The 11,638-nt window shown below is 45.0% G+C and overlaps 1 pseudogene; it reads left to right on the plus strand.

Annotated features, from left to right (window-relative positions):
- The first annotated feature begins 1,823 nt into the window (after positions 1-1,823).
- LOC113616653 (transmembrane protein 14C pseudogene) lies at positions 1,824-2,177 on the plus strand (annotated as a pseudogene).
- Positions 2,178-11,638: the final 9,461 nt, after the last annotated feature.

Here is an 11,638-nt window from a genome sequence, read left to right on the forward strand (position 1 = left end):
GAATACGGCAGGGAAGGTTTTCATCATTGTTTGGGGACTAACAGAGCATAGAGGCTTCCTGGACCTAATGATTATTAAACGATATTTATTAACTAAAAAGCCCTTGATGACAGAGAAGTGATTCACTGCACGGTACAGTACAGAAGTGATTCACTGCACAGTACAGTCCTGAGTAGGGTCAGTGAAAAACAGTAGAAATTGTAAGGGCCCAAGATGGCATCAGTTATGCTAACAGCAACACACCGGGTCTGGTACAGGGAACGGTTAGCCCCTGGGTGATTTGGTCTAACGTGAGGCCTTGTGTGGCCTCGGATTTTAATGGATATTGAGATAATTTGGGAAGAGGTTTAGTTACATCTATCTGAATATTTATAGGTTCTGCACTTTTTAATCTCCCAATGTCAGTATTAGAGGTAGCCCGCAGATATTAGGGTAACTGATTAAATTAGGGATTTTTGGCTGGAATTCTTCCTCTCTATACCAAGGACAGATTGTAGGGCACATAAAAAGATATCCTTTCCAGTGGTTAGGACTCCATGTTTCCATTGCCAGGGGCCTGGGTTCGACCTCTGGTCAGATAACTAAGATCCCGCAAGCTGCGCGGCCAAAAAAAAAAAAAAAGAGAGAGAGTTATCCTTTCAAAGTGCTCAGCTAACAAATGGGACCTAATTAAACTTATAGGCTTTTGCACAGCAAAGGAAACCATGAGCAAAAGGAAAACACAACCTAAGGACTGTGAGAAAGTATTTGCAAACGATGCGACCAATAGGGCTTAATTTCCAAAATATACAAACAACTCAAAATTTGGTCAGACCTGTGACTTCCCATCTATTTTCTGCCTTTTAATCAATCCACTTACCTCAGGGGAGAAAATACATTTACCAAAAAGGCAGTTAGAGCAGGTTGGGCAGCATCATCTATTGTATGGAAATCAGAATGCCATAGGAAGAGAGCTTCCAGATGGGCTTTAAAGTCTGCCCTAAATTCATCTTTCTTTTGTTTGCAGGTGTGAATAATAGAGCAACCACTTCAGGCAGGGAAAACCTTGAGAAGAGCTTTTAAAAGATCCACTGCTATTTTGCGAGCTTTTTCTGGTCCACAAGGGGACCATGTTGGAGATCCAGGATCTTGAGTATCATTCTCAGAGTTACACCATTCTGCCTCCTGCATCCATTCTGGGGCTTTCCTACATGTGCACAAGCTGGTGAAGATCTGACAGTCCAGATTAGGACTCAATTCTTCAAAATACTTTTGGGGATGCTCCCTGTGTTTAGGAAAAATTCTTTAACTGTGGCCCTTAGTCTGTGACAAAGGACTGAAAGATACCCAAAGGAGATCATTAAAAGTTAAAGGCTTCCCTGGTGGCGCAGGGGTTAAGAATCCACCTGCCAATGCAGGGGACATGGGTTCGAGCCCTGGTCCGGGAAGATCCCACATGCCGCGGAGTAACTAAGCCCGTGCGCTGTAACTACTGAGCCTGAGCTCTAGACCCCCGAGAGCCACAACTACTGAGTCTGAATGCCACAACTACTGAAGCCAGCGCACTAAAGCCTGTCTTCCGCGACAAGAGAAGCCACCGCAATAAGAAGCCCGCGCACCGCAACAAAGAGTAGCCCCCGCTCAGCGCAACAAGAGAAAGCCCGTGTGCAGCAACGAAGACCCAGCGCAGCCAAAAAATTAATTAATTAATTTTAAAAAGATGTTAAAAGTTAACTTTGGCGACTCTCCACCCCAAGGCATGTGCGCCCTTGTGGGCCAGTGCAGACCTTCAGGAAGGAGGTGCAGGCCTGGTGTAATCTGTCTGGACAGAGTGAAAGAGAACAATGCAGGACTCCAGCCCACTAGTGCCTTTATATTGTATTGGTTTTGGCTACGCAGCACTGGTTGCTTCGGGTGGGATAAGTGGGATCACTGGCTATGCAAAAGCAGGCAGTGTCCCGTCTCTGGCTGCCGGGCTCCTCTTCTGTGGTTTAGCAGGCCCGGGTGCCTATCAGGGGTCTCAGGATCCAAGGAACATTTAGGTTTTCTTCGTTACATCTGGAACCTTGGCTGGCATTATGGGAATGAGATTCTACCACACTGGAAAATTTATGCCTGCAGGCTTAATTGCGGGGGCCAGTTTGCTGATGGTCACCAAACTTGGAATTAGTGTGCTGGGTAAACCCCATCAGTGGTAGTTATGACCCAGATTGGACTCATGAAGAATTTTTAAACTTCCACTATTTTTACTGTATTAAGATAAATGAGTACAGCATTTTCACATATTCTGACATTTTATTTAAAACAACACTGAACAAAAACAAACAACAACAAAAAAACACTGAACTTTGCAGAGAAAAAAGTCAGTCATTATCATTACAACCCTAAAGAGGTAGATAAAGTATAACATAAGAGCTTCTTCCTGTAGTACCCTCATACAGTTTGATTCTTGTGTGTTGGTGTTATCTGTTCTTTCTGTATCTACAGGTAATATCTCCAGGGATAAAATGTTAGGTAACACCACTGGGGCCCCTGAAACCCCGTGTCCTGCTCAGAGGAACAGTGTGAAAAAGATCTCTTAATGAGATTTAGGATATCTGTTCTTTTGCTTATCTTAAAGCACAGACCTACTTTGAAATTATGTTAAATGAAATCAATGAAAATAAAGTTTACTATAAACAAAATAAAATAAAAGGTAACTAATAGTCTCTTCAGAGTGGAAAGGTGATTCAGATAGAGGATTAGTAGACTGGGAGTACTCAGGTAAAGGAAGATAGATGGGAGTGGTAAGAGTCACGTCAGTCTTACAGCCTTTGGTTTTGGGTAACTCTTGTGTCTTTAACTTTTCATTAGTGCTTTTATTTAAAAAAATTTTTGGCCCTGCGGTATGTGGGATCTTAGTTCCCCGACCAGGGATCAAACCCATGTCTTCTGCATTGGCAGCTCAGAGTCTTAACCACTGGACCGCCAGGGAAGCCCCTTCATTAGTCTTTTGCAATGAATCTTTCAATGAAGCTATTTTGGAATCTTGAAGCCTTTTGGAGGCTTCTGCATATCAGTTAAAATAAAAGGTATCCCATTCTGTCGGTTTGATTTGGGAACACTCGATTACAATTGTACTTTTTGAATGAATGGCCTTGTCTAACTGGAATGTTCCCCATAATGGTCATTGTAAATCTAGGTTGTCTTTAGTAAGATTCTGACATTTTTGTATGTATCTATAGCTTCCAGGACCATAGTTCTTAGACGTAAAATAAGCAGGTGTGCCAGAAGATAGAACACTCAGTTCTTTGGAACTTGAGGACCCTATTTCTTCAGTGAAGCCTTTGGTCTCTTGGAACCAAATTCATCTCTAACAGGAATGTGCCACTGGGTTGGAGATTCTGTGATGTTTTATGTTTTACAGGGCATCTCATTGCACAAAAATTTTCTTGAGGTTGGCAGGTGACCTAGTACTGATCTAACCCATTCCCTAACCAATTTATCCTAGAATGGGGGTCTTAGATTAGATGGTGAGCTCAAACAGCTTTTAGGTGCTCAACCTGAATGCATCTTTTGTAAATTTGCCTTCCAAGATTCCCTTTAACAATAGATCGATCATTCTTTTACCTTATGTGTATATCAGCAGAAACCAATAATAACTGAGCAGGAAATAGACCTGTGGATGTCAGCAGTAACCAAAGAAATGGTATTGTGGACTGACCAGGAGCTAGGGACTTGTGCTCTGTTAAATCCTCCTGTCAGTCCAGACTGCCCTGTTAACCCTGGACTGAAAAACCAATGAGAGCAGCAAGCTCAGATGCAAAGGGAGCAGAGCTTAGATCCAAGAGAAACTTACCCATGGCCTTCAGAAGCAGCGAGAAAGAGAACAAAAGGGTTTAGCAGGTGCCAATGCCTATGTTTCCCATTGTCCTTGAGGATGTTAGTAGACTCCCTTGGATCCCACTGTCATCACCAAAACTGTTAAAGAACAAAATTCAATGAAGTAAATTAATTTTATTGGCCTTGGGACTTCCCTGGTGGCACAGTGGTTAAGAATCTGCCTGCCAGTGCAGGGGACACGGGTTCGATCTCTAGTCTGGGAAGATCCCACATGCTGTGGAGCAACTGAGCCCGTGCACCACAATTACTGAGCCTGCCCTCTAGAGCCTGCGAGCCACAACTACTGAGCATGTGCACCACAACTACCAAAGCCTTCTCTTGTTGCAGAGCACCTAGAGCCCGTGCTCTGCAACAAGAGAAGCCACCACAATGAGACACCCGTGCACCGCAACGAAGAGTAGCTCCCACTCGCTGCAACTAGAGAAAGCTCGAGCGTAGCAACGAATACCCAACACAGCCAAAAAAATATTTTAAAAATTAAAAAAATAAAGATCTTATTGGCCTTAATTCAGCAACTCATGAATCAGACAGCACACAATTGAGGAGATAGACACGAGCTCCAAAGAGCTATGCAATGCAAGAGATTTCATAGGCAAAAGGGAGCAGGAAAAAGGAAGTTATACTAGACAAAAAGGATATTGGTCATTGCAAGGTTACTCTCCTTTACAAGGGAATGGCAGGGGTCTATCAGGCAGATTACCTATCTAGTGCTGATCAGGAAATTCCTGAGGGAATGGGACTGGTTTAAAATTCCATTTCTGGGAGGGCCAAAACTTTAAATTAAGTTTGATTTTGGTCACATGGGGCTTAGCATGAGCTACTCCATTTTGGGCCTGTTGTCGCATCTTTAAAACTCCTATAGGTGAGTTCTAACAGGGTTCACCTAGTGGGTGAACAATGGTGCTATCTGCCAGTATGTAGAATTCTAGAGGGGTAAGTTTGTGGGTAGAGAGGCTGCTTGAAGAAGGGCTGAAGTCACATCAGGAGACTGCCCAGTCCCTGTAGGAGCAAATGTCTTCTATTGACAGCATCAGAGAACCTGGAGGGTGTGGAGCCAATGCCGTAAAGACCACCTGCTGCCATTGGAGGACACGTGCAAGCTGCTGTGTCAAGGGGCCAGGTAGCTGTCCTGGTTGCCCTGTGGTACATGCATCCTAGTGCCAGGCCTCAGCATGTTGCCAACTGATGTTTCAGTAGGAGGGATGCTCATCTGTGTGCTGAGGCTCTGTTCCAGTCGTCTGAACCACCCCAGGTTCTTTGTCAATGCCCCAGCCACCAGGGATGGAAAGAGAGAATGGATCCTGGCACCAGAGAGCTATTGATGCGATGGAAGAGAAACCAACGGCACAGCATAAATGAGGAGGGTTCAAGCGGCAACATATAAAAAGTGTAATTGCGGACTTCCCTGGTGGTCCAGTGGTTAAGGCTCTGCACTTTCACTACAGGGGACGCATGTTTGATCCCTGGTCGTGGAACTAAGATCCCATATGCCTCGTGGTGCGCCTCCCCACCACACACACACAAAAGTGTAATTGTTAAGAAAACACAACATGGGGTGGTACAAAACCCCAGGGCTAGCGATATTTGGAAACTATTACCACCCCTAGGAGCAGGCTACCTGATAGAAGCTGTGGCCTTCAGTTCAGCGACACGCCCAACCCCATGGTCCAGCACACAGTGAGCTGGGGTAATAAATTTCTTGACTCTCCCTTTGATCTCCTGCCAGGACCTGCCACTGGCCCAACTGTGAACAAAGAGTATCTCTCATCACCCAATTATATAAGGGTTAAGTTGCAACCCACTGCACTCTGCACCCTGAGAGGAATTCAGGATGAAAAAAGGATAAGGCACTCTGTGCTTTGGATAAACAGGCCCCTAGATAGTTAAATGTATATCTCAGGAAGAATTTCAATGACCCCAGATTCTTGCATCTTCCCCTACATAGAAAAGCAATGAAATTATTAACTTGAGATATCTGTTCTTTGTGATTAGCAGTAGTCTTTTACTGTGATGTATGCTTGGCGACATGTATTTCCTAGCCAAAAGAAAAGGAAAAAACCGTATATGAACTGGTTCCCCCCCACCTCTTCAGAGAAGTTCATCAGAGCTACTGAGAGGCTGTCTCCTGGTCTCTAGTCCTCAGCAAGACCCCGAACAAAACGTAAACTCACAACTCTTATGTTTCAGTAGGAGGGATGCTCATCATCCCTCAACATGACTCAACTGGAAGCTGGTGGAAGAAGGTCAGCTTCTCAGGTCTCAGGACAGCATTGAGAAGGATTGAGAGTGAATATGGGGGAGAACTGGAAAATATCCAACACACCTAAAAAGGAAAGTGGGAACTGCTCGTCTATACAGTTTTCCTTCTGAAATAATGTTCTTAGTAACTTGTCTCCAAGGAGTGGGTGAGTGGGTAAGGGATTGAACATCGCAACCACACACAGGAAAGAGTTTTGAATTTTGTCTCGTCAACTGAAAGAAAAACACACAACATAAGAGCTGGTAGATTGGGTTTTACTGAGGACTATAGCCCAGAAGAGAGCGCTCTCTGAGAGAGCTGCTCCACAGAGATAGAGGAGAAGCCAGTACACATATGATTTTGTCTAGGGAATACATGCTGTCAAGCATACATCTCAGTGAAAGGTCACAAGGAACAGATATCTCAGTTAATTATTTTAGTGCTTTTTCTATGTTTGGGAAAATGCAAGAATCCAGACTCATTAAAATTTTTCCTGAGATACACATCTGTCTAAGGGACCTGTTTTTCCAAAGCACAGAGTGCCTCATCCTGGTTTTCCTCCTGAATTCCTCCTAGGGTGCACTGTCGGTCAGCAGCTGCATTGGCAAATGACTTAATCCTTATAAAACTGGATGGTGAACAACATTTTTTGTTTCACAGTCTGTTTGAGAGCACAGTGTTCCCACCACAGAGGAGCTCAAGCAGATTCTGTGTTTGGGGTGTGCTTATGTCACGGGACAGCAGCTAACATGGACAGCACCCAGACTGGTGTGGTCAAACAGATCCAGCAGATCGGCCCCTCCAGCCTTTGCACCGCTGCAGAAGCAGTCTCTTTGCTCTGTTTGCTCTGCTCAGAGAGCAGCTCTGTTTTGAAGTCCTGCCCAGCGCCCTGAGGCTCAGCCCACTTCGGCCACTACCTGATTTCCCTGAGAGCCACAACACAGAGCCTGTAACAAGGAGATCTCTTCCGTCCTCCGGTTGGGGGCCTATTCTTGGAGCTCTGTTTCCTGAGTGCTTTACCTCCTTCCACATTGGGCCAGTTTGCTTGGCAGGAGCCCTGGGCAGAGCTTCTCCAACTTTAATGTGCATAGGAATGCAAATCACTTGAGGTTAAACAGGCTTAGCTGGTTAAACTGCAGATTCTAATTTGGGAGGCGAGGGAGGGGGCAAAGACTAGGTCTGACAAACTCACAGGTGTGAGCGTGTTGTGTTCCTGTACCAGGCTTTGAGTAGCAAAGAACTGTGAATGTAAATCACTGGCTCTTAATTCTGCTGCACAGTATAATCCCCTGGGGAGCTCTTAAAGCGGTTATATTGCACATCAGTGTAAGGCCAACTGGCCCGAGGCAGGGGAACACAATCAGATTCACAGGTTGCATCAGACCGAAATTCTCCGGACCACCCAGTTCCAGGAACTGACCTGGGGACTTTGCACCCGGCTCAGCCTTCCCGCCTTTCCAGGGGCAGGACTAACCGCCCCCAGGATACCCGAAAAGACCAAATAAGGAATACCCTGCGCCCTCCCAGATTCACCACACCCCTTTCCCTTCTTCCCCTATAAAATCTTGCCCAACCCTCGCCCCGGGTGCACCTTCTCTGGCCCCTTTCTCTCAGACCAGTGAACCTCGCCCGGGAGAGCTCCCTAATAAAGCTCACTTGAAGCTTTCCTCTGTTTCGCGGTGCCGTTTGTTAAGATCCAACCTTACAATCAGCTAAGCACAAAGCTTTGTGGGTGGGGCCCAAGTGTTCCTACTTCTTTAACTCCCCAGGTGATCCCAACTTGTAGCCAAAGTTGACAACCCGGGAGTGCAGGATCCTTCCTTTTACCCTGATTCCCTGAAGTGTGCAAAAGCCACAGGCTGAAGGGTTTTGTTCATTTGCGTGTTTTCAAATTTAAAATGCATCAGCTTTCTGACTTTGAAAAAGAAGGGGGAAAGGTTCCCCCTTAATTTTTACCTTCTATTTTGTTTATTTTTTTATTTTTGGCTGCACCACGAGACTTGTGGGGTTCTTAATTCCCTGACCAGGGATGGAACCCAGGCTCGCAACAGTGGAAGCTTGGAGTCCTAACCACTGGACTGCCAGGGAATTTCCTTTACCTCCTATTTTGAAATGTGAAGAGATAAGTTTGGGTATGGTGAGTGAGGATGGGGGTCTGGACTGTGGCTGAAGAAAGATCAGAATGTACAACTGAGAATCAGCTGTAGCCAAGTGACAGAAAGAAAATTGTCCTGGTGGGATTTTCACTCTTTCTGGTCACAAACCCTGAGCCCCTCTTTGTGGGGAAAAAACAGGAAATCAAACAATGTGTTCTCTTTTACAAAGTGATGTTTGTAAGTGAATTTTTTAACTACTTTCTAACTTGTATCAAAGAAATACTGATACTTTAAGTAGTACTAAAAAGGATTTAAAATGGAATTCAGCCCCTTTTCCCTTACCAGGAATTCACACACATACTTCCATCCCTTACCCCCCTAAGTCCTCCCCTATCTTCCTCCAAAAAGATTATGGTATGCCTCTGGATGCAGGGGTAGAGACAGCATCAGGAAGACTCTCATGGGGAGTTGAAACTCTATTGGTAATGGGTAAGGGATCTGTCTATCTTTGTGTCAGGCCATAGACACGGGGGAGAAAGACTATGGAATCTGTTTTTGTTTATTGCTGTATTCCAAGTGTTGGATGGCAGGGGTATGTAATGATAACCACCGCAGGGTGAAGTGATGGGGCCAGCAACTCCAGCTGTAAAAGAATTTACCGAGTCAGAAGCAAGGGTTAAAAAAAAAAAAAAAAGAAGCAAGGGTAGAAAGCGAGATTTACTGAGTACACTGCAAGGGAGCAGCGAGTGAGACCAAGAGGAGGTCTGCCCCTGGGGGAGAGAAACTGGACGTTTTTTATGGTCCCTTCTGGTCACCCTCGTATTAATGTTCCACCCATGTGGTGGTTAGGGCTGGGTGTGTCGTTACTCACTCTTCCAGGACCGCCAACTTCTTGTGACTGCTGGTAATTTTCCACTGGGGGAGGGTGCAATTCTCTTATCTTGAAATGACCTCCCCAGCCTAAGATGGCTGTTCTACTGTTAAGCTCCACAATAACCTCTGAACTGAGAAGGAAGTTTGAGACCAAAGAAATGATGCAGGCAACTCCATAAAGTGCAGTTATTAGGTATGTTGTAGGTAATTTGCATACAGGAAGGATCAGGCAGATGACCATCCAGAGGCATTAGCAGCTGTACTCAGCGCCGCTGAAAGAGGTACAGGGGGATTCAAAGTATTACCAAATTGGTTGACTGGACGCGCGACCTTTTGTCTCAGCCAGGGAGGTTCTTTTCCCGATTAGATTCACACAGCCAATTATGAAACCGATGCTGAGACCGGAACAGCACAAGCTTTATTCAATGGCCAAAGAATGGAGAACCCGAAACCTAGTTCACAAATCAACTTCTCAACCCAGTTCGGGCAGAAACGCCAAATACATAGGAGGGTGGAGGTTAAAGGTAGGGAATTGGAAAGAGTGGGAGGAATATTTACGACTTATCTAAGAACAGGGGTGTGGTTTGGATGCGGAACTGATGCAACACGCCTTTTCAGTCCTTGAATGGGTTTTTCCGGTTGTTGTCATGGCAATTGTCAACTGTCACGGTGCTGGCGGGTGTGTCTTTTAGCATCCTAATGTATTACAATGAGTGATTAATGAGGCTTAAGATCTACTGGAAGTCAAATCTTCCACCATCTTGGGCCTAGGTGGTTCTAAGAAGTCCGTGTTTTTTTTCTCTTTGCAGCTTCCTTCTGAAACTGAGATAATTGGTTTCTATTCAAGGAAGGGGCAGGAGTATGATTCTGGGTCAAAAGCCTTGGTAAAACATTGAGTCAAAGCCAAAGATAGAATCTGACCACTAATGAAGAAGCACATTCATATCAACCGGAACCGGAGGTTTCTCCTCCCCCTGGGGGACTCATGACCATTATTCCTCAGGGACCATTAACCATCTGTATCAGCAAAAGGCATTATTCCAGTTCTAGGATCAGAGGAAGGCAAAGGTAAGAATTGATAGAGAGGGACTTCCACTAGGAGTCATGACAATTTCTATGTCCCTTTAACATCACCAACAGTTGGTACTGTTAAAAGATTAATTGAGACATTAAAATTTTTAAGAGTTCATTTGAGCAAACATCAATTCAAATCAGCACCAACCTGGAAGTAGTTAGGACCACTCCACCAACAGGAGCTAGATGCAAGGTTTTTATAGAGAGGACAAGGAAGAAAAGCAAGGAAATTGCTTGATTGGCTATAGCTGAAGTGGTTGCATTTATTTGGGAAAACCCAGTGACTTGTTTGTGATTGGTTGTTTTTCTTAACCTTGAGGGTCTTAGACTCCCAAAATTTCAAATCTATTTTTCTTGGCTAATGCCATAAAAAATGGGAAACTTATTTATGGGCTGGCCTGCAGAGATTCCTTATAATTCTACATTCTAGAACAGAATGTTCCTCTACTTTACTCTCGTAATAAAATCTTTTCTATGCTGTTTAGGGCAACTTTGCCCTACTCTCTAAACATCTCCATTATCATCATCCCAAACTTTCGTTAACATGATGCCAAAACTTCAGAGGACTTATTGTACTTAAATATTTTTTTTAATTTTCTGTATGCTATGATGTTTGACATCTCCCCCAAAACAACATTCTGGCTGGGGAGACTGGCCTTCCTAGGGCTAGCCAATTCTTAGAGATAGCAAATGTCCCAGCCAAGGGCATGTCTTTGATATGCAAACTAACCAGTCCAGAGCCTCACCACCTCTACTGGCCCATACACCCCAGGAGACAATATTCCTCTGCCTTTATCATCCCAGGGCCAGGTGCTAGGCAACTAGGAACCACCCCTTCAGCCCCAAACCCATCAAACACTGCCTTGCCTTTCCCTTGAAAATCCCTGTAAAGACCATGACCTAAACCTTCCCCTCACTCCTGACCCCTGACTCTTCACCACCCTGGTGGCTTACCCATGTGGTCCAGCGTGGAGTGCCATGCCTCCTGTCTCTAGGATCAGTGAGTATAATAAAGTTTGGGTCTTTTTTTCTCCTGTGCCTCTCCTGTCTCCTCTTCTGGCTGCATCTGACTGACCAACTCATTAAAAAAAGTGCAAACACAAACCTATACCATCAGCTGGAACATCTTTGAACCATGGGCTGCACTTCACTAAGGGAGTGGCGAGAGCCTACAGCCTGTTCAGCCTTTTCTGGAAAGACAGCTACTTCATGGAGTTGGCTGACCCCCTGGAATCCCACTCAGGCTTGATCTTGGATGTAATATTTCCATTTAATGATAGCACTTTGCTGAGCCTGTCCTATTTTATTAGTAGCATAAGCGAGTACTCACTTGAGGTTGGACAGCTCAGGTCTTAAGGTCACATACAGGGCTTTGGTGGTCAGGAGCTCTGTTTCCATTAGGGCCAAAGGCCAGCTAGGAGTTGCCATTTGAAGGGGGTGTGTCTGGCAGCTATCTTCAGTATTCACCGGTCCAAAACCCAAGGGGCCTATGTAC

This window comes from Aethalodelphis obliquidens, unplaced genomic scaffold (assembly GCF_003676395.1).
Source record: "Aethalodelphis obliquidens isolate GAN/ISIS:26980383/991018 unplaced genomic scaffold, ASM367639v1 scaffold286, whole genome shotgun sequence".
Classification (NCBI taxonomy): domain Eukaryota; kingdom Metazoa; phylum Chordata; class Mammalia; order Artiodactyla; family Delphinidae; genus Aethalodelphis; species Aethalodelphis obliquidens.